The 23328-nt window shown below is 41.0% G+C and overlaps 1 protein-coding gene across 3 annotated transcripts in view; it reads right to left on the reverse strand.

The window, feature by feature from the left end:
- Positions 1-23328, reverse strand: part of PAG1 (phosphoprotein membrane anchor with glycosphingolipid microdomains 1) — a 117097-nt gene that overhangs the window by 78364 nt on the left and 15405 nt on the right. For 2 of the 3 annotated variants that reach the window (XM_061995204.1, XM_061995203.1), the window contains exon 2: positions 14016-14075. The gene's annotated coding sequence lies outside the window, so the exon portion shown is untranslated. Of the gene's footprint in view, positions 1-14015; positions 14076-20967; positions 21054-23328 lie in introns of those variants that run through there. The other variant, XM_061995205.1, reaches the window with a different exon arrangement.

The following is a 23328-nucleotide window of genomic DNA, read 5'->3' on the forward strand; positions in this document are numbered from 1 at the left end:
TACTATGCAGAAACTGTCAACTAACACGAGGATGAGTTCTGGTAACAGTGACAGTAGTAAGTAGCTGAAGAGCACTAAATGCAGTATTAAAGGACAAAGTATGGAAAATGAACCTTGAAATCACCAGCCCGCCTGCACACCAGAAATCATTTTGTGATATATGAGAAGAATCCACGGTAATTTATCATACAGAACACAACACTTCCTATTTCCCCTTGTTTAACTCACCTTATGAGGTTACAATAATTACTTTTATTTCTAGCAAACCTGAAAATTTTGTTTTCCTTCACTTCCCCTCCTCTATTTACATTTGCTTAATATGCAAAGGTAATGCAATTTATTGGAGAAATATGGAAAATCTGCATTAAGTCACGTCTGTTTCAGAATGCAGTTGACTCCCCACCAGCTGGAATCTATTATTTGATTAAAAAGGCTGTTGTGCCAGCTGCCATGCAGCACGTTTCACTACCCTGGTTCCTGGTGGAATTAAATCCATACTAAAAATGTAGTCTAGCATGCATCAGCCTCTACTCAATATTAATAAATACCTGGAAAATAAAAGCATTTTAAAAAGAACCCAGCCTTTCTAGACCTGGCCACATTGATCTCTAATGGGGAAAGTGCTCAGTGAGCTTCAAATTTCACATACTATAAGGCAGCAACTTAATAAGGCAATGTCCTAATTATATGCTTATACTTGTTTTTAAGAGTGATCTCTCCTGCCATAAAACAAACCAAACTCTTCTTCCAACAGAACCAGTCCTGAAATAAAAGACAGCTGCTGAGCTTGAAGAATTAAAAATTCATGTCTCTCACCGATATGGTGAAGTATTTACTAGAAGAGGGCAATTATTAGGGAATTTGCCGAGAGCAAAAAATAGTTTATACTCAAATCTGCTACTGCTAATTTAGTTGGAATGAGAGACTGTAAGGCAAAAAAGCCCATTTATTTGGAGGGGGATTCCTGCCTGATGTTGACTGCAGGAATATATGCCAAGAATAAGAACTGAAAATGTTGCTCAGCTCCTTTTAGCATAAGAATATTAAAAGCTTTAAGGCAATTATTTGCAAAGGCATGCTTAAAAGGCCTCTAAATAGAAACATGGTGATGGTATATTGACAGGACTGATTCTTCCCATTCTTTTCTTCAGATGCCTCAAAGCAAGTTGCAGACTACAGCTTCAGTAACTCTTTACAATTTCATTGGTAGCTCTGAAGAAAGTTTACACTCAATGGAATGTTTGCAGTTTTCTTTGTCCAATGGATGGCCATCACGTTAAAAGGTTTTCATGCTTTGAGACAAGCTACAGTCTCATATATATAAGAACATGCAGAGGTAAGATTGAAAGCCCAAGCCCACATCCATTCCTTGTGATGTCAAGGAGGACAATGCTCAACCCCTTCTTTAGAAAAAACAGGTAAGTACTATGTGAATATTTCACTGAATAAATTGAATAACAATAATCAAAACTCCCAAGTAGCAGCTCATTTATAATTTCTCTCTAAAACAGCTGGAAGATAATATAGTAAGTTTTAGTCACAGTACTTAACATAAGTGAGGAATCAAATCACTACTGGGCCAAGCTGTAATGATTTGATGGCTGCTTAAACTGAACGGATGGTACAAGCATGGCAGAGTAGCCCAGCAACCACGCTATAGCCAGTGCCTTCGTAATGAGCAGCTTTGCTGACAGTGGCCGTGGGGAGGTAAGTCCCTTCAGCTGGAGTCCCTACAGCTGCTGCACTCCTCTGGAGAAACAAAAATAAAATAACTTTGATGCCCCTTAGAGACCTCTCTTTCAAAGATATTTTCATTCAGTTTGGAAAAGCTTGACCTAATACTTCTGATTTTGTGGTTTTAAATTACTTCTATTTCCAGATCCACTGTGACTTGCACTATAGGCAAGAAATGTAATATTCCATATAGTTTCAGAGACTGAGCTTTGTATATTTTAACTTTTCACTCTACAACCTCCTTCACATCAGTAAAAAGTGTTACACTGCACTCCTGTCTACGTTTGTTCAAGCACCAGTTGGAAATGCATTACACGTACACATACACACAGAGACCCTGCAAATACAGAAGATATGTAAATGATGTTTATGTACTCCACTAACTTTCATGGGAATATATGCCAGCAGCCTCAATCCACCATCATCAAATGAGTCAACCTGTCACAGATACATTTCTCTTGTCTATCATGCCAAATAGAGATACTCCATGCCAAAGACACAAAAGTGCTCGGACCTCCAAGAGTACCTGCTTTACTGAGAGAGAGCAACGTCTCATCTAAAGACATCATAAAGAGAATCTATACTGTTGAAAAGGAAGTCTTGGTTCTCCTTGGTATATGCTACTTGTCTCAGAAGTGTCACAGACCGTGACATTTAAAATCATGATGTTCCCATACACCAAAAAAAGCCATACAGTGAGATGTAGCACGATTTCAGGAAGGGAACACTATCAAACCCTGTATAATAAGAGTACATCACACAGATTTGCCAATGGAGACATTAAAAAACAGATTCAGTGGCAATTACAATATTCCTATCCCAAATGGTATACTGGCATGTATTGTGAGTAGGTCCTACATTTCAATAAAAGGAAGCAAATGCTTTCAACAGCACACTGGAGAGTTTTTATAAAATATGCAATCTACAGGAAGACTTTTGTCCCTTAATAAACATTTTTTTACTAAATGTTCTATTCCAATTACTGAATTTTTGTAGATACTGAAGTTTAACTTACAATTTAGGAAAACTACTGAGCAGTAACAGCAATAAAATATGTTAGGTAAAAAATCAAACTAATTATATTAATACTTTAATAGTACTGGTGTAAAAATCCTCTGTACCTGTGGCAGATGTGGAGGACCCTTTTGTGGTCCCAGTGCTAACAAAGCCAACCTGCCCAGGCTGATGCCCTCTCAACAGCAGCAGCGATCTGGGTCCACTCACGCACCTGAGGCAGCACATGGAGCTTTACCACATACACCAAAGCACACACTGCCCTGCAAGCACAGCTCCTAATGCTTGCAATTCTGCCTCAGCCTGCTCTTGCAGCCCAGGCACACATCACATCGTTATGGTGAAAGCTCATGGTCTATGAAGGACAGGTGCATGAGCAGAGGTGTAGGGGAAGGCTCCCACATTAGTCATTTTCTGAGTACTGCTGGCCCATGAGATGATGTTGCCTTTGTTCCATAACATGGAAGGTATAAAGTCATTACATCAGGAGATCTGAGGAAGTGTTAAGATCAAACTGGTGACACAGGTTCTGGCAAAGAGCTCCTATGGATGCTTGGGAAAACACTGAGCAAATGTCCCATCCATTCTCAAACCTCCCATCTCCAACCTCCTGATTTGCAGCAGTGCTGAACGTATGTTCAAATGGAAGCACTGGGAGATGTGACATTAAATACTAAAGAACATTCCAAGACCCTACGAAAACAGATATCTGTATTTCAGATATTCAAAATCAACAGAAATATTTTAAGAATATTCCTTATTAAGGATATATGCCTTCATTTTTTCACCTTTGCCATATGATAACAACATGCATTTTCCCCTGAAAAAGCCCATGAAAGTTGTGAAGCACTGATTCATCAAAGTTATTTTCTCCTAAAGGTCCCACACCAGGACCATAGAATCACCGAACAGCAGAGGTTGGAAGGGACCTCTAGAGATCATCCAGTCCAATTCCCCTGCAACAAGCATCAACTCAGTTGTGTGATAAGCAGCAAGAGATATCAGGAATGGACTGACTGCAGATCCATTCTTTGACTCTGGCACTGTTTAAGGGGGGGAGGTAATGACACTGGGCTCAGGGCTTAGAGGCTGGGAAGAGAGAAGGGGTGAGGGAAAGGTGATCTTTCTTTTACTGTGAGGGTGACGGAGCGCTGGCACAGGCTGCCCAGGGGGGTTGTGGAGTCTCCTTCCTTGGAGGACTTCAAGACCCGCCTGGACATGTTCCTATGTGACCTGATCCAGGTTGACCTGCTTCTGCAGGGAGGTTGGACTAGATCCTTCCAACCCTACCATTCTATGACTAAAGAGCTAGTTGCACCTCCATCATTTGCCCTACTCTGTATTATTTTTCCATTGGATATTTTGGTTTGTTACATTTTGGTTTGTTACATTTTAGTTTCAGGTGGATTATATGGTTTCATTTTCTTCCCCAACCTGAGTAGCTTGGTCTGTTTTGTTCAGGATCATAAGTGGCAATAAAGCCCTCCTTGTCTTCAAGAGTTTCAGGATCTATGGTACTTAAGTCTAATCGTGGTCTTTTGTGCCTGGATGCACCTAAAACACAACATTCTTCTTGGTCATAAGGGTACATTGCTGGCTCATGTTTAGTTTATTATCAATCAGGACTCCCAGGTCTCTCTCTGCAGAGCTGCTCTCCAGCAGGTCAACCCCCAGCCTGTACTGATGCATGGGGTTGTTCCTTCCCAGATACAGGACTCTGCACTTGTCCTTGTTGAACCTCATGAGGTTCCTCTCTGCCCAACTCTCAAGCCAGTCGAGATCCTGCTGAATGGCAGCACAGCCTTCTGAGGAATCAGCCAGTCCTCCCAGTTTGGTGTCATCAGCCAACTTGCGGAGGGTACACTCTGTCCCCTCACCCAGGTCACTGATGCAGATGTTGAACAAGACTGACCCCAGAACCAGTCCCTGTGGAACTCCACTGGCCACAGGCCTCCAACTTGATTCTGTGCCATTGATCACCACCCTCTGGGCTCTGTCATTCAGCCAGCTCTTGATACACCTCACTGTCCACTCATCCAAGCCACACTGCTTGAGCTTTCTGATGAGGATGCTATGGGAGACAGTGTCAAAAGCCTTGCTGAAGTCAAGGCAGATGACATTCACTGCTCTCCTCTCAAGTAGCCAGAAAGCTATACTCTCATAAAAGACTATCAGGTTGGTCAAGCAGGATACATGTACGCTGGACACTGCTCAGAATAAAAAAATGGGGTTTGCCTCGAAGAGTCACAATTAAGCATTAAAAAGAATGGCCAATAAATAGATATGTATGACAAGGAAGTAGGAGTAAACAAAGAGACAGCATCAGCCAACACAAGAGGTAGTGGATGTAACACATTGGTAACCTATTTTTTTGCAGGGATTATAGCAGAGATGATTTTAAGACGGGATTTAAAAGGAGAAAATGAGGTTAAGTGTGTTGATGTCTGCCCACAGCTCATGTTTAATTTCAGCAGTAGCAACAAATAGAGCTCACAGATGCTGGTTTGAGTACATGGCAGGTCAGTGATGAAGTTGATATCGCAGATGACCCAGAAGGATGTGTAGACAGATGGGCCAAAAAGGCTTTGGATAGGAAATCAGGCTGCTTTTTACTAACACTCTTATAAGAGAGATAGATGATTACTACTGAAATGCTTACAAGAAAAAAAAACCTCTTTTTACATCAGGTTTGAATAAAGTAAAAGCTACACAAGCTACATGTGGACCATGTTTGACAATGGACTAAGAGGTGTCATTGTTTCATGCCCATAAGCTGTCTCCTAAACACCTCTCAGTCCACAGACATCTTTGGAGAAGCATGCCTTATTCAACATCCTTCCCAGATGACTTTTTCAGAACACGACATCATTAGTTAAGTTGGTTCTTTTCATGAGTTACTATCTTCTAATGACTCCTAAATTATCTGTATGCCACAGTTGGAAACTTCTGTGTTGCACAGATAATTTAGTTGTTATAAAGTGATTGCATATATACACTTGCTATTTAATTCTGTTAGAAAATAATTCAGCTACTATTTTTTTCTTTTGTCTCCTTAGCTCAGCCATTTTACAATGTTATGAGAGCAGAAGCAACTAGGGTCCATTTGAGCTCAGTAACAAATCTTGGTCTTAAAACACATTTGCCTTTCATCCAACTGACCCGTGAGATGGACTAGTACCTGCCAAGCTATTCCTGTGCCTCTGAAAAGATCCGTTTGTTTGGTGAGGAAAGGTGTTTCACCAAGGACATGTTGACATTAGGTAAATTATTGTTTTAGGGGGGAAAAAAAGGACAAACAGAAAACAGCAACAGACATCTTCCCATACACAACCTTTTTAACCATAGTTTCCCAACCAACCACTTTTCATCAGAAGCTCCATCAAACCATCAGAAGAAAGCAATTATAGGAACACAACATCATAAAACTAAGGGAATTCTTTTTGCTGTGTTGTATTCAGATAAACCTTAACTAAAAAATTCCTGTTAAAAAATACAGCTCACCCTTCATTTCTTTTTTTTCTTTTTTTGCTTAGTGCTCTTCACTATGTCCTTTAAAAGCTAGAAAGAACCAACATCCAAAGGAGGGTCAGTAGGTAACATATTAGCTTGCTAATACATCACTGTCTCAAATAACTGTAGGCTGGAAGAGCACACCCAGTCCCAGCATCCTGATAACAGGAACACTGTGTCCCATCCAGCCATGTCAGTCATCTGTAGCGAGTGATCCCAGGGCAGAGCAGTGCCTGGCTCATGGAGTGCAGCACTGCTTTCCAGGCTACACCAGCTACAGAGATGACATCTCCACTGATTCCAAAGGGGATGCTGTGTTTGCATGAGGACCTAGTTGCTCAGAAGGAACTCAACGTGCATCTCAGCCTGAAGCTGAATTCTACCCAAAACTGGGTACCTATACCCCCTTCAGACTACAGTATCCTATAGAATCACAGAATGGTAGGGGTTAGAAGGGACCTTTAGAGATCATCTAGTCCAACCCTCCCTGCAGAAGCAGGTCCATATATATCCTATAAGGCTCTTACAAGATTTAACTCATAGAACAATAAAGTAAGTTCAATGGACCATGTCCTAAAAGTAGGTACTTCACTCCCCTGGCCAGAGAGAGACACTGGGTGACCAGCTCTGGTGCAGACATTCTGAGTGTCCCAAAGAGCACTCCACAATGGTGAAGCAGAAGATGTGCACATTCATGTTTTGGTGCTTTATCTGGAGCTGGGTATTGTTCTACTTCCTACTGTCAAAAGCAGAGTTAAGCTCTTGGCAACAGTAACGACAGAACTAAATTAAGAAAAGAGAGTTCAGAGAAGCAGAGAGATGTAGTTGAGCTTTGGATGAACAAATCTTATTAATTGACCATCTATCAGCTATCTAAATAGATTAAAAGAATTATTACTACAGCTAGAGTTTAATGGTTTGGAAAAGTGACATTTAAAGTTGCTGCTTAACATTCAGACATCCTTAACACTATGCAGTAAATTTGTTATTTAAAATCTACTTGTAAATACACAGTAACTTTTGCAAGTTAATAGCAGCATTTGGAAGTACTGGCAAGAGCAAATCAAAAAGCACTCATTTCAGAAAAATGAAGTATTTTCAGACTTCATGTTCTCATCAGATAGTAATCATAAAAAATGTGCCCACTGCAACATGTTCTATAGCTCCCAAAAATGTAATTTTTGGTACACTTTCTTCAGATCGTGTCAAGCGAAATTAGATTTTCAAATCCATGAAAGACAGTCATCTGAAAATGTTGTAGGGCTCTCCCGATGCCATATGTCGGAGCACAAAATGTGAAAGTTCATATATTTGATTTCCCAGAAGATCCCAATTAAGTATCATATTTGTTCCCTCTTTTAAAAGGCCACTTCCTGGTTAAAAAAAAAATAAATAAAAAGTATGCATGCTTCAGGCACTTACATATTCTGGATGGACGCAGATTATGCTGTCCAGTTCAGTGACTTAAAATTGCATTTATTGTGATGCTTCATGATTGAAGAGGTCAAAGCCTTCCCTGGGGAAAACAATTACAAGGTGTTCTGCACACCAGTTTAAGGAATTCATGTTAACTTTTTTAGCTTTAGGAGGTTAATGTGTCCTTTGGTTTCAATGTAAATAACACAACCTTCTTATTAACCAAGCGAAAGACAGTCACTTTCATGTAGATAGGGCAGAAATAAATTATTTTCTTACATTTCCCCTCCTCCCTCAAATTATACAAAGCAAATTTTGGAATTCCCAGCCCTATATATCACGGAACATTCAGTTTCCAAAGAAACTGAAAGAGAAAGTCAAGAAATGACAGAACAAATTTAGTTCAGCTCCCTTGTGTTTATACATTAAGATGAAATATTTAATTACAGGATGATGTGCTATTTTTTCAACTGCATTATCTGTGTTTTAAATAACAAGAAACAAATTCCATAGTGCCCTGATTTGACAAGATATTCAGACATCTATCACATTTCCAATATAATACTTCAACAATTGAAGTCACTTACCTTGCTGAGAGAAGGGCAGATTTTTTTTCCCTGAGAATACGCATGAGTTTGTTTCATTTTGCTTTTCAGAAAACAAAACATTTGGGGAAATAAAATATACCTTCCACCAGCAAATACTGCTTAACAGTATGCTGTGATCTAATTTTGAATGACCAAAACCAAAACAAATCTCCTTTTGCCTAATTTTTTTCAAGCAGGTCTATCACAATGACTACCTTATCAAAATATTTCAACTCACATACTAAAAATACTAGCTATTTATTATTTTACTCTGACATACAGACATCAGTCTAACACTCGAGTAAGTGGTTATGAATCGTGCACATTTTAGGAATATTTGGCTCTCTGAACAATGTTTGATTTTTAAATCTTTATTGATAAAAAATATCTTACTTCCAACAGAAATCTACATACAAATGTGCAAATTAAAGTTAGCTTGCTTCATGGCTGAGAGGTGTCTGGGCTTGGCTAGTTGCCTTCTCTGCCTACTTCCACCTTGGCTCAGATAATTGGAATAGAGATGAATGAAAATTTAGGCCTGCAGTTTTAACAGTAACTATTTGTTATTTAAATTTCCTTTCTCACACTGAATGATTGCAAGAATGTGTGCTCAGAATTAAAAAGCTGCTCTTTAGCATCAGCACATTGATTTCTCTGGGTCCTTGCAAAGCTTTACACATTGTTTCTGGACTACAGCTCTACACCCCTCTAACTGCCTGTCAGACATCATTTCTGCTTTATGAATAAATAATATGATGCCCAGGAGAAACACTGGGCTAAGACAAAAAAATCAATATGTGTCTAGCACGTGTTAGGCAGTTGTGCCGATGAAGTCTGTCTCAAATATGTAGAGTAAGTAGAGTAATTCTAATGACAAAAAAAAAAAGCTTTTTAAGTTGAGGCTTAAAGGAGGGTTATTAAGAAAGCATTACTGCTATGTCACTGTGTATCCTACTTGAAGAATAATACTACTGTACTCTTAAAATGTGCATAGATATTCTGACTGCAAAGTGTCTGGCAAATACTTAGCTACGAATGTCAAATATTCATGTTACAGAGATAAAGTAGCAACTGATTTTTCACTCTGTTGGAGTAGTTTCCACACACATCTGCACAGTAAATCTGTTGTTACAATTGACTGATTTCTTTCCTTCTTTTTTTTTTTTGGCAGAGGGTCTGGAATCAAAAGTAAAACAAAATCAGGATAAATTAATCATTTATGCAGCTCTGCAATCACCTTAGTTATTTCTGCAATGGTAGCTTATTTTTGCAGTCCATGTAGTTTGTTGGTCTGACACTGACACTGCAGCCCTGCAGATGCAAACCCAACCCAGAAACATTAGAATTGCTCCACTTCAACAGGATGGGTCTCTATAAAATGACCTTAATTCCTCTCATGAGACAGCTCTTTAATTCCTTTACATTATGTCTGAGAAGGGCTGGTTTTGCTAAATGCACCATTCACTGAACTGAACCAGTAGGAATCATTGCTCACTTGTTTTCCCACATCTTATTGAAGCTGGACCTGCACAAGCTTGGCTTCTCCACCTCCTTTCTTCTACCTCCATGTCCTCCAGCACGGAGAAAGCTTGGGCTCTGCCAGGTGACCATGCTTAGACCCTGCTGATGGCAAGTGTCACCTCCATTCCTGGTTCATCGAGGGCTTTACAGATCCTCATCTAAAAAACATCGCCTTCATACCATGTTCCTCACAATCATCGACCTCGTGCTGGAAACCTATGAGAAGGTAGTTGGGTTACCTTGGGTTAAGAGGCAAGCTGTGGGTGCTTGTTGCCTCACAACAGCCACAGGCATCTGGGCTCAGTAGTACAGCCACGCAAACGTTAAAGGAGGAAAAATCAAGGAGGTAAAGGCAAGATGATAAGCTGCAGACAGACCCATGGATGACCTATGAGATCACTGACTCCAAGTCACCAATATCCATCCCAGGGACATTGCTCTCTAAGGGTTTTTTTCACCCATCCCGTTGTTATGCAGACCTTTTAGTGCAGATTCTCCCCTTGGGAGCTTGCTGACAAGGCAGCTCCTCCTGTTACAATCAGTGTAATGAAAAGCACAAACTTCATGTATTTATGACCCTTTCAGATTGAGGAGCTGCAGCTGAGTGCCTTTGCCTGGGGGTGCTTACTTCTGCAGGAGAGCCAGCCATCTGGAAGGGCAATCTAAAGAAAGTAGAGGGAAAACCTGATGTCTCAAGGAAAGAAACCTGCAGATGTGCAGAGTGACAGCGGTGGAGATAGATGTCCTCAGGCTCCCACTAGCCAACATGGTGGAGCCCATTAGCATTGACACAGACGGAAAATGCTTTTACCAACTTAAAGAAGTGAAGTGTTAAAGAGAGGGGGCTTTCCTGAAAAAAAGAAACTAAACCCACAAACACTCCCCCGCCATGAACTCAAAACCACCAGAAACCCACACAAGAAAAAAACAAGAAGGCTTAGGCTGAAGCTTGTATTTTTTCTTTATTCATGTTGAATACATACAAACCCTAACCCCTGGGTGCGCTGCTGGACTGTTTACATGTGAAGGCTAGGGAAACAGACAGGATGGAAACCAAAAGCAGAGCAGCATTCAGCACTTCCTGAATGACTTCCAACACAGGCAAACTGTGAGCTTTAATCATCAAACCCTATGTCCTGTTCACTGAAGTGACTCTGAGAGAAGCGCCTCTCCATCCCTTTTCCCTGCCTTTCCCACTGCCAGCACAGCTGGGCTCCTGACAGCCTTCCCCCAGACCTGATGCATGTTCACATGCCAACAAACCCTCTCCCAACCCCTATGGCTCAACGGCTTGCACACTTCCTTCAGTCACACACCTTGAGCCTCCGCCATGCCAGCATCACAGAGCAGAGACACAGCGAATATGGCAGATCCCTGCAAAACCCATACACAACCACCACATATATCAAACCATGCCTGCGTGTCCTGCACAAGACATAGGTTTGCAGAGGAGGGCCTTCAAACACCTCAGCTGTCCTGCTACAGAGAGATCAAGAGACCCCTGCTCTGCTCTTCACCCCTCAAACATCCTTCACCCCAAAACAGCTACCACAGGAAATTGCCGTTCCTCTGCTTGTAAGAAAATGACTGTACAATGTGTCTTTCTGCCAGCCCTCGGGTGACAGGACCGCTTTGCCTTGGACACTTCAATGACACCCACCCAACTCACACTTTCTTACATTTTTTATACTATTTAAATGAATAATTATGCCTCTCAAAACTGACACTGGCTGCAATCTCTCACCTTGACATGGCAGAGCTATACCAGTCTCAAGGGAGGAACTCCTCAGTGAAATATGCAGACCCTTGTGTTCATGCAGCGCCGGGAGATGTGGTTCACATTGAGAGACTTTCAGCAGCCTGACTGAAAGAAGTTCTCAGCCCAGTCACTTCGTCACTGGCCACATGTGCCCTCCCTGCGTCCATCTGAAGGTACTTTCTTCAGCCACTCTCTAAACCATAGGTGTAAGGTCATCCATGGGGTGGTTTAGTTTCTTACACAGTGAAAAACCCTGTATCACCAGGCTAAAGTTTGATACTGTTTCACCACCAACAAAGCTGGTTGAAAGGTTTCACATTCCAGCCTCACTCAACCATTTCTGGGTTGTATCATAAATGGGATGAAAGAAGTAACTCCAGACATTTAAAAGATCCCAAAACTTCAATAAAACCATCATTCTTTTTTAGCTCTAAGTTACCCAAATTTTTTCAAATAGAGGGAAAGTTCACTGGACCTACAGCTGTGCTCAGATGGCACCATGTGTCTGTCTAATACTGATGGATGATTACAAGGCATGATAACCTGTTCACAATTTCCTGTGCAAGAGTTCAGGTTATCCAGGTCTTTTAGACATGCAGAGTCATCAACATATCTTTAATGCAAACTGAATTTCCAAAATGATGAGCCGTTCAATAGAGAAGAAAGAAAAAAACCCCTCACCTTTCAGAGGTGCTCCATTTCCAGATGAGTATCTTTTACAGAGAATTAAGAGTTCAGAGCTAAAACGCTTCATCTTTGACAGACTTAAAGACAACTGTCATAATCCTCTGGTTTCCACAAGGTAAGACTCTAGAAGCATTTGTAATGTTAAACTTACTTTATATTCATTCTATTTTTAAGGTGTCTGGTCAAGCTCATTGATTTCTGTGTTCACGTTAAAGATAAATACTGCCAAGAAGCAACGTTTCCATCAATAATATGTCAGTTATATTTATGTTTTTGTCATGGGCTCGAGATTTGGGATTGAGGTATCTCTATACTATGTACAGATTACAAAAAGAGGGAGAGGGACTCGGAACATATGCACAGAAACTTGTACAACCAGTCACTGTACCTTAGGAGGCACCTGGTCAGACAAGTTGCAGCCATTGAGTATGTTATGGAGGTGTGCTATCAGCTTCTGCAAAAGCAAAGTTAAACCAGTAAGCTTGTCTGAGTAAATCAACTTTCCTTGAGGAAAAGCTAGGGACATGCACCAGGTTAGCTAGTGCAATGTGGTTACCTTCAAGGTTCTTTGCTTAACGTCCTATCAACACACCTTAAGTAAAGACCCCTGCTCAGTGTGCATTAGCAAAGCACTGATTCCATGGAGTCTTTCAGAGCTATCATTGGACTACGAAAGGCAACTTGAAATCTTCCCACTGTTTCTCAACCCAGCCACAAACTGAGTGCATTACATACAACCAAATCTGTCCCAGTATCATGTCATCACATATTAGAAAAAGACACTCAGCAAGGGCTGGAATACTTGGAATAAAAAATAACTGCAGTGCTTGAAAATTCACCATCTGCCGGCTATTGGGAGCTGTTAATTATTTAAGCGTCAACCCAATATAAATCTGATGTTGCTCGAATCCCAACGGACTTCCAGTACATGAATGCAAGCAGCACCAGTCTACATACTGAAGACTGGATGGCATTGGTCTCCACGCAAAGGCACCAGATATGCCTTGCTGCCTGCATGCCCAGACTGACTTCCTAACCACAGTATTCTTTTCTATACTCTCTGCAGTGGGATAGCTTTGTAGCTTGAACACGAAATAGGAACCTCCAGCTGTCTATTTTGTTATTTAGCTTCTGTCCATACCACCAGAGACATCATTTGCTACACTTTCAAAGCAGGCTTTGAAATAAACAGATGTGATGTATAGATCTCTGGTGTCTACAGCAACCACAACAGCAGAATCAGCTTTTAAGAACTTCGCAAAGTGAGCACAGATGGCAATTACCAATGAGGCAGTCATTGCTCTGCTTGACCAAACCAGACCCATTGACCAACAACTCCCATCATCTGGGGCAGGAAAGCCTGTTGCCAGTGCTGCCAAGCACATGGTGCCTCTCACATAGCTCCAGAAAGAACCAGCTAGAAGACTAGGATGCTGAGGGGTAAGGGAAGGCTTTCTGAATGGCCACATCCAAACCCATATCCAGCTGACTTTATCTTTCATCTGGGACTGGTAATGCTGCTTTTTAAGACATGAAAGCAACAACTGCATTTTCAAAACCTACCATGTCTTTATTTCATACACATACACACTGGTAGCTCACACAGCACATCATAGATCATGAAGCTGTAAGCAACAGCTTTTGTAAAAGCTGTTTGCAACATTGCTGCTACCCAGTTTAATTGCTTAGCACTGGCACCTTCATACATTACAGGGGTCTTCACAAAACTGAACTGAAGCCAAGTTGACCACCGACAGGAAACAAAGAGTAGTTGCATAAATCATTACCTTGAAGTCTTTGTAGAGCTTGATGTTCAAGTGATCCACTGTATTGACAAATGTTTCCTCCTAGAAAAAAACCAAAACACAATTCTGAATTCAATTATGCCATACTATGAGAATGTAACAGATAACTTATCTCCTGTTTCTTCAAATTTCAAGTCATATCCAGAGGAAAGTACTAGAGAAAGATTTCCGTTCTGTATTTAAAATACCCGAGAATAACTAATAAAGTATTTCAACTTATTTTCATCTTGTTTTTTGCCTGCTTACCATGCTCTAACTTTCCAAAATCTGATAAGAAGTTAGGCTGACAATTAGGACATTTTTGTTCTCTGACCTAAATTATTTTGCCAGTGATAAGGATTTCATAGATTAAATCAACATTAAAGGCTCCTCTATGTAAAGTTAGGGTATTGTCCTGCATTGACACAAGCAACTGCTTGTGTTTTATGAGCAGAAACTCACTGTTAGTAAGTAATTGTATTGGTTTGATACCCAAACAAAGAGCAATCAGGTCAGTGATGAGAGATTTACTAGCAACAGAGAGAGGTAAAGAGCATTAGCACCAGCCTTGCAACACATACTTTTAGCTACAGGATAATGGAGTAGCCATGTGGTTGTAATCAATCCTGCAATGCCTATGTAATAAAAATGTCAAACTTCTCAGGCCGATTTTCTTTCCATGTGAAAAATTAAACTAACTTGGTCTGTAAGTTGACTTAGCTAGAAGAAACTCCTTTCCTTTCTGTGGATGTTTATTTCAGATTTAAAGGGTCCCACACTGTTAATTTTGTAGGGAACTAGCATGCTACAATATTGTAAAACTAGTTCAAACCAAAGTTAGAGCTAACCAGTAAAATTAGAAAATGGAATTACCACCAAACTAAGTTGAAACACATATAAAATAGACTATTTCTGAAGGAATATGCCATTTCTTCTAGACTGTTAATTTTCAGAAGAGATGAGAGTCGAGTCTCTAAAGCAGCTTAACAAATCATAGATACTGTCAGGCTATGTACTCATTCAGACCACAGAGGGATATACTGATTCAACTGCTTTCTTTTGACGTAAACCCAAATTAAAATTGGTACAAGAGTATTTTATATCTCAAAGTTTTTGCACAAAGACAGAAGTAATTTCTTTAAGCATTAACCAGTCGCTTTGCTCATTTAGCCCCCCCTTGTTCTGGTGTAGTCTACTAAAAATAAGCCAGTGCAAGCTCCTGGAGAACTGTTGCTTAGCTACATTCTCAATTATCACAATGCTGGCCTTACTCAGTGTCAAGGTCAAAGCAATTGTTTCTTTACTTTAATGATGAAGTATCCTGTTTATAAAAATCTTATCTGTTTCCTACTTGGTAAAATATTGCACATTTCAGTCAGTCATTGCTAGCTAGTCCTACAGACAGACCAAGTGTGAGAACATAACCGGTAGTGTTAATTTTTGTCCTTAACAGACAGCTTGTTTCCCAACTCCACCCAGAATTCCAACTGCCTCACACTAACACACAGGCAACCAATTACACCAACATTTCTCTCCTTCTTTGCTGTAGGCAGGCAAGTATAGCAGAAAGGCAGAAGTTTTATATCTATTCTTATTCTACCCCCATGCAATCACAAACAGAAGCAAAGTGGCAGGTTTTAATTAGCATTACCTCTAGTCAGCACTGTGGGAAAGCTAAAGCAAAGAAGGAATTTCCCCATCAGTTTTACACACAAGTTTTTGGTTCCCCTTTGCCTTTGAGGGCAGGTGTTCAGCTGCAAAGACTGCAATTCTCCCCAGGCTACTCTGGGCTGCTGAATATTTCATAGCCCCTGAGAAACGCAGCTGTAATCAACTTGCAAATAATTAAATGGGCAGTGATAATAGAGCAGAGGTAAAGTGTGCCATTAGAAAGCATTGGGGCTTTGGCTGCTACTGCAGCCTTGCTGTAACAATTTATCATGTTATTTGTTAAAATAATAATAATGCTATCAACTATGAAATAAAACTGAATGTTATGCCAAAAAAAAAACCCAACCCAGAAAGTGCCTCTTGTGGCCAATGTGAATACTAAAGGGAAAAAAACAAAAAGAGTACCAAAGGAACTATATCCAAAACTGAAACTCCATTAAATATATTACTCACATGCCAGTTACAGCCACATTAGAGTGTTAATAGAAAAGTAAGTTTACAAAAGTTACTTAAGGCGGAAGAAGCTTTATAAATATTAAAATAAACCACAGAAAATATTTAAGCAGTAAACGTTCATTTTGACCAAAGCTTGTGGAGTAATCCAGCAGCTGTCCTAACTTCCAGGTAACAGGATCTTGAGGTTTGACATTCGGAACCTCAGATGTTTACAGCGTCCCCTCTGTAATGTCTGGTGCTGGTGAGACTAAGAGGGAGATTACTGTAACGGCATTTCCTGAACATCTTACATGAGGTGTGATTAAGAATTTCATGTTGAAAACTGGGGCTGAGCAAGAGGTGAAAGGAAACAAGCAATGACGGCATGGATAGCAAGACATACCTGTGAATTATGCAGGGAAGCCCCACAGAAAGCAACCCTATATCCCACTTTAGAAATCCCACCCAAAACCTGACTGTTCCTGATCTGCTCCAGGTTTCCGGGGAATAAAGCACGGAGTGCTTGAAAACATATATTAATGTCACAGCAGTTATGTGGCAAAAGGAAGGAGTTCAATTGTAACAACCCATATGGATGGACAGTAAGACACCTTACATGAGTGTTTCCTATCAGTAAAGATGACCTCTACACATCTTTATGAATCTGCACAGAGATGTGACTCAGACCACTAACTCTCTATCCTGATCTGGAATGATATGCATGGCTAAGTTGAGAAAGGCACAGTCTGCATGGAGGAAAGGGCTACCTCAAACGACTTTCACCTAACCTTGTCCAGAGTGAGAAGAGTGACTGAGGCAAATATACTCTCACAGGAACAGCTTTTGTTATCATGGTCTGATGTGTATCATTAGCACAGGTGAATTTCAATGCACTGTCAGTGTCCAGACTGTAAAATATTAGGATAGAAAAGACTATTTAACTTGGTCAGTCCTGAATTAGTCAGGCAGCTGGACTAGATGATCGTTGTAGGGCCCTTCCAACTGAAATAGTATATTCTGTCCTAATACTATTATTATTAAGGGCATTGCCCAAATGCCTCCTAAACACTGACAGGCTAGGGGCATTGACTGCTTCCCCAGAAAGCCTGTTCCAGGGTTTCACCACCCTCTCAGTAAAGAAATGCTTCCCAATGTCCAGTCTGAACCTCCCTTGGTGCAGCTTTGAACCATGCCCAAATATCATGCTTCTGGATACCAAGAAGAGATCAGCACCTCCTTCTCCCCTTCACCTCTTCAGGAAGCTGTAGAGAGCAATGAGGTCACTCCCCAGACTCCTTTTCTCCAAAACAGACAAGCACCAAGACCTTAGCTGCACCTCATGGAACATGCCTTCCAGCCTTTTCACCAGCAAACAGCTGGTGAAAACACCTATATTTCAAGTTATTCTATGTGATGTGCAACTGTGAGGAAAAGCAGATGAAAAACATGCACAGGCTGAAAAATCAACACAGTGCTCCAGTTTTGTCTGTTGGAAACACAGCAATCCCCCAAAAATGCCACATGACAGGTGGACCAGAACATGTTCCAGTGCAGAAAAGTGTAGAGATTGTCCTCCTCAGCACACAGAGGAAACTCTGCTGAACCTTAACTTCCACGGCTGCACAGTCCTTTCTTGTCCTTCCTCCAAACAAGGACTGACATGGCTGCCGTCTGAATGATATCTGGATGTAATGTGACAAAATGATAGGCAGTTCACAGAAGGCTGTTGTCTCCATCAGTTAACTGCTGATACTCTCAAGAATAAGCTTAATGTTATTCCTAGAAAATAAAAAGGTCTGGATGCAGGGCTGCTGCTAAGTTCACATGCAACACCACACGTTGCAACAAGAAGCCTTGACAGAAGTGTGAGGTTGCTCAATGGGATATTGCAAACCTGTGCCAGCAGAAAGCCAACAGTCATGGGCTACACTCTTTAAGAAAGAACTTCTACATTCAGGAAAGATTTCAATTAATGTCAATCTAGTCATCTTTTATGTTTCAAAAAGTAGTTCATAGAAACTGCAAGAATCCAAGCACGTTACAAAAGAATTATTAATTAAGTTGATAACCATATCCTCTTCCTTCAATCCCTTTGTACTTGCTATGTTCTCTACACAGATACTCTGTATTTTCAGTTCTTTCCTCACCATCAACACATACAGAAGGTGGATAGGTTTAATATTGCCAAAGAAAATCTGGTGTATACATGTTCAGTGCAGTAGGGGAAAATGAGCTCTCTCTAACATCCCAGAAACATCACCTGTCACTCTGAAAGTGTCTCAGGGTGCACTGGAGTAATTCCCATGCTTTGATAATCAAAGGACTCCTCCTAGTGTTATCTTCCATCTGCTAGAGAAGAGATCACACAGATAGACCTCCGAGCCAGATGGAGTCACCAAAAATTCTCTTCATCTATCAGAAAGCTCAGACATAACGGAGATGCACTCATTCATATTCTCCTGCTCTCTCTCCTGCAAATACCCCAAGATAAATTACTCAGACAAACTCAGATTTAGACTTTAAATGTCACTGGCAAATCTTATGCAGCTCATTTTTCCTTTCACTTTTTTTATCCTGGCATGAAAGTATTATTCTTACTAACTCGCTGGGGACCTTATCTTCCTTTTGCTATCTGGGAAAAAGTACAACATGACAGACAGACCTTGTACAATACAAGGCTGGTGGAACTGCTCTCTGAGGTTACCTGTTAAAAATCGAAAAATCTACTTCAACAGTTGCTAATTTTCTACAGAGTCACTGACCTTCTGGATATCAGCATCTCAGTCTGGCCCTTCTATAAATGGGAAGGCTATGGTGATACAGACACCTGTCATTGTCCTGCTCTGGTAGGGGGGTTGGACTAGATGATCTTTCAGCGTCCCTTTCAACCCCTGAGATTCCGTGATTCTGTAATTTGTGAAGTTTCTCTTTTTTTTTTTTTTAATATAGCACTAATCTCAGAGTAAGGATGATGGGATGATTGAGTATATCTAAAATAAAGAATCAAATGACTATTTATATACATGCACATCGGCAAAAAGAGAAAAAGGACAAATTGCTGAAATAGGAAGAGAAACTGTGGAGGCCAATACACCTCAGGGAGTTGTAAAAGTGGGGAAAAGAGGCAAAAGTAAGGCTTAGGAAAAGACAGACAACATGGGAGAAGAAAGGAACATATATAGTAAAAAAGAGAAGGTCAGAAGAGACTCTTTCGTCAGAACTATGCAGAAGAATCTGTAGCACTAAAGCACATTCCCCTCCAGAGCCAAGCCTATGAAGGAGTGCAGTAAAACATACACTTCAGGGACAAATGGGGTAGAACACATCTCTTGCCTTACCTCATTTCGCAGCTCTGCTGGTACCAATAGCACAAAACCGCAGAGTAATAAAAAATGGGCTGATATTACAGGATAGTTCTTTCAAAATATGAAGCAATAATGCTCTGTGCCTGTTAAGGATACTATACCTATTTACTCGAGCTGTGAATTTTGTTCAAATTTTCCTTCTTAGACACACCGGCAGCTCAAAAGTCTGTCATATGGAGTCCATACTTCCAGTGGAAAACCAGACAGGTCTGCATCAAAATCTCTCCCACTCAGCATCTTCCTGAGGCTGTGAGGAGTCAGCTACAGCTCTGCAGGTGGTTGACACCTCCCGTCTTTGCATTGTCTCCAGCACAGCTAGTGCTCTCCAGGTACAACCATGGGCATGGAATATATGACCTCAGCTGCTGCTGGACAAGACAGGGACAAGGCTGGCAAACTGCATGAGAGGCAAGCAAGATTTTTGGCTATATCTTTTTGGGGCTTGTGACTGAAGGAGAAAAAACACTAATCTAAGCAAGCAAATGTCCAAACCCTGTCAGAGATACTCTGGTGCTCTTATCACTACACTCATCCCCAAGTTTCCAGAGGCTGGCAAGCAAAGCAGGTGTGTGGGGGGCTCCCTGTGAACCTCACATCCAGGTGCCTTTCTTGCAGAAACCATGCTGCAAGGGAGAGAGAGATAAGAAGTGGGGGGATGTCTGCCCCAGTCTGATCCTGACGGGTCACATGCACTCTGTACCCACACCCAAGCACTGGTGGGTCCACTAGTGACATGTGTGCCCGTAATTATTTTCATAGGAACTGGCACGTACACAATCACTCCCCTTATGCTGTATTCTCTTTGTGCACTTTAATTCATGGAACTAGTGTGCAAAGCCCAGGAAAATGACTGTGAGATTTAGTTCTCTATCGAAAAAGCTGCAGAAGTAGTGGTACTGATGGCTGCTGCTAGAATTATAGATGCATCAGGATAAAATACTGTGCTGAAAACCTTTCCCATGACCCAGTACGGAAGTAGTTTTTAAAGCAACTCAGCAACATACTTGGATGTCAACAGCAGCCCCTTAGCTACTCAAATAAAGTGTATGGGAGACTTTACTGCTGGTTGATGCAGTTGTCCCAATAAAGTTTAATTTCATATAATCGGCTAGAGCAAGTTCAAGGGAAGATCACAGCAGGGGGTGCAGATACGAAAGGCAAGAGAATATACAGCAGTCATCCCAAACCATAAAAGATGATTTATTGGTTTTACACCTGTGAACTGGAGGTTCTGTGCTCCAATCACCCTTAAAGTCTCAGGCAATTTTTTTTTCACTCATCACCTTGGCTAGACAAGTCCAACTGCATAGACATGAAAGTTACAAAACGTTACAACACAAAAAGGTATATGCACTTTGAAAGAAGGGCAAGAGAACTTGAGCTTCACCTCTTAACATCTAAAAATGATCAGTATAAAACACAAATTATTAATAGCAGTATCTAATTTATGACACCGCAGAATAAATCAAACAGAATAAGCTTACAAAAGGTTTTTCCCCATGTCCTGCAGAGTACTCTTCAATAATGTGTGATCTGGTTCACAGCTCTTGAGCCAAATGAAGAGGTGAAGTTACTGCCTTCTATCTCCAGAGATCTTTCTGCAGCAATATCTTTGTAAATTCATGCCACTCCTTACCTTGGGGCTGCACAGCTTACTTCTGAAACAAAGAAACCAATTTCAAAAGCTCTGGTAATTTTATGAGTATTTTATATTAACTGGGGATTAGATGATTTCCTGTAGAATCAGGAATACTGTTGTGGCAGCTTCTACCACATTTCGCTCTTTTTTCTTCTTCATGCAAAGGCTGACTTCCTACGTCAGACTGCTCCTTTGCCTACACGGTCTCATTGATATGTGTAGTATGGTTAAGTATGAAAAACAGATGGTCTCCGTGTTCCTCTGTTGTAATATCCCATACCAACTGTGTTTTAGAAGAAAATAAATACTGGAAAGAACTCTCTTTATCACAGAGGGATTTGTGGGCTGCAAATTATCCCTTTAGAAGTGAGATAAAGCAAAAAGCAACAAATAAACTGGCTAGTGGCACGACAGACAAAGTGCTCTCTTCCCCATTAGTCTTGACCCAACTGCAAGGCATCAAGTGTATGTGATATGTTTAAGAGTAATACCCAAATGAGTTCTCTTTACCTTCCTACTAATGGCCCAGCACAGACCAGCACTAAGTTGCCTGTGGAACAGAGAGCACTGCAGACAGTCATTGCATGCTATGATCTTAGCGGACTCTCCTTTAATCAGACAGCACGGTTCAGAGCAGTTCAAAAGAGGTGTCTCACTAAGAAAATACCCTGCATCTCAACCACGGGGAGCTTGCTTCAGGAAATCTGCACACGAAGCTGAAAAATGTAGCAATTTAAAAGGAGCAAAATTGGACAGTGAGAGCATTTACCTTTTATCTGAAAATGATTCATAAGACACCTCTACAAAGTGACAACAGCAAAGCAGTTCATCTACTATTGATAACCCAGCATTCCTAAGCCATCAATAGTCCTTTGAGTACTCCTAAAGTAAATTTAGCTTAATCTTCATTATTTTCTGCATTGAAAGACAGGGGACGTATTCATGGCTGTTTACACAATGGCTGAGTACAGAATGGTCTGAGTTTACAGAGAGCCCAGTACTGTATGCTTTATTACACTACCAAAGCAGAAGCTCATTCAGACACTGCTAGCGTATAATTTCCATCGCTCTAAAACCTGGAAGGTAATCATCAGCATGTTGGATTTGGCATGTTCATATTATCTATCTGGTAATTATTAAAAGATGGAGAAGCCTTCAAAAAAAATACACTCCAGTCTCTTCACTGACTACATACCTGATCAAAACACTACCACCACTAAGTTAGCACATCTTTCTTGTAAACCATTATTCAGAATGCATGAACATTAGTATAAAATGCATTAAATAATTATCAAGAGGCTGTAGTGACTGTGTTTTACCTACCTTTCCGACTTATACAAAAGTATACAATAACCTGGACGCAAGAAAATACTTTGTTGGTGGCAACAACAAACTAGGCTACATGCTAATTCGCTGGGCATTATCGGCCCCGGTGAACACTACAATACAGCTCTAGTTTTTCTAAAACACGTACATCATTAGTCAATGCTGTTCATACCACAGCAGCGTCAACATGCTAAGTGCACATCAAAAGATAATCCCATCCTCCAGAGACTGCTGTAGAAAAGGACAGAAAGATGAGAGAAAAAGGAGGGGGTGAGGTCATACATATGCATACATACACAAAGTAATTGGGACAACTGGCCTGTGCCTCATTATGTCATTTATTCATGCTTCAGGTAAAGAGGAGGCAAGGAGGTGCCAGGAAGATCACAGAAGCTGGGAAAAGATGGCTACAAAAGGAGCTGGAAAGACAAATCAAACAGAACAAGGAAAGTAAGGTCAGGGAGGAGAGACCATGAGTGATGAAGTTCAGTCAGAAATAGTGATTGGGGACAAAAAAATCCCAAATGCAAGGCTAAAACTGCTATGAGTGGAGAGATGCAGGAAAGTTCTGTGAGGTGCTTTGGTTGCTCCGTTCTCAGGCAGTAGCTTCACAAACCCTGACATCTCACGGACCACCAGTAAGCTCCACATTTTAGCCTGAATGACACCAACCAAAATAGCAGGGCTCCTTATCTCTCTGGCTTACAGATCACTTAATTATGCCAGCTGTGCAGGCCCTGGGCAGGTTCTCCCCGTGAAGGCCTGCTGCTTGTTTCAGGGCCAGAGCAGATAAACTGGAGTGTCCCCAGGGAGCCCTCCCCCTCAGCCCCTGGCTCTCTCCTCGGCCTCTGCCTGAGCTGCAACAACACCAAACCCCACT

Source organism: Colius striatus, chromosome 4 (assembly GCF_028858725.1).
Source record: "Colius striatus isolate bColStr4 chromosome 4, bColStr4.1.hap1, whole genome shotgun sequence".
NCBI classification, from domain to species: domain Eukaryota; kingdom Metazoa; phylum Chordata; class Aves; order Coliiformes; family Coliidae; genus Colius; species Colius striatus.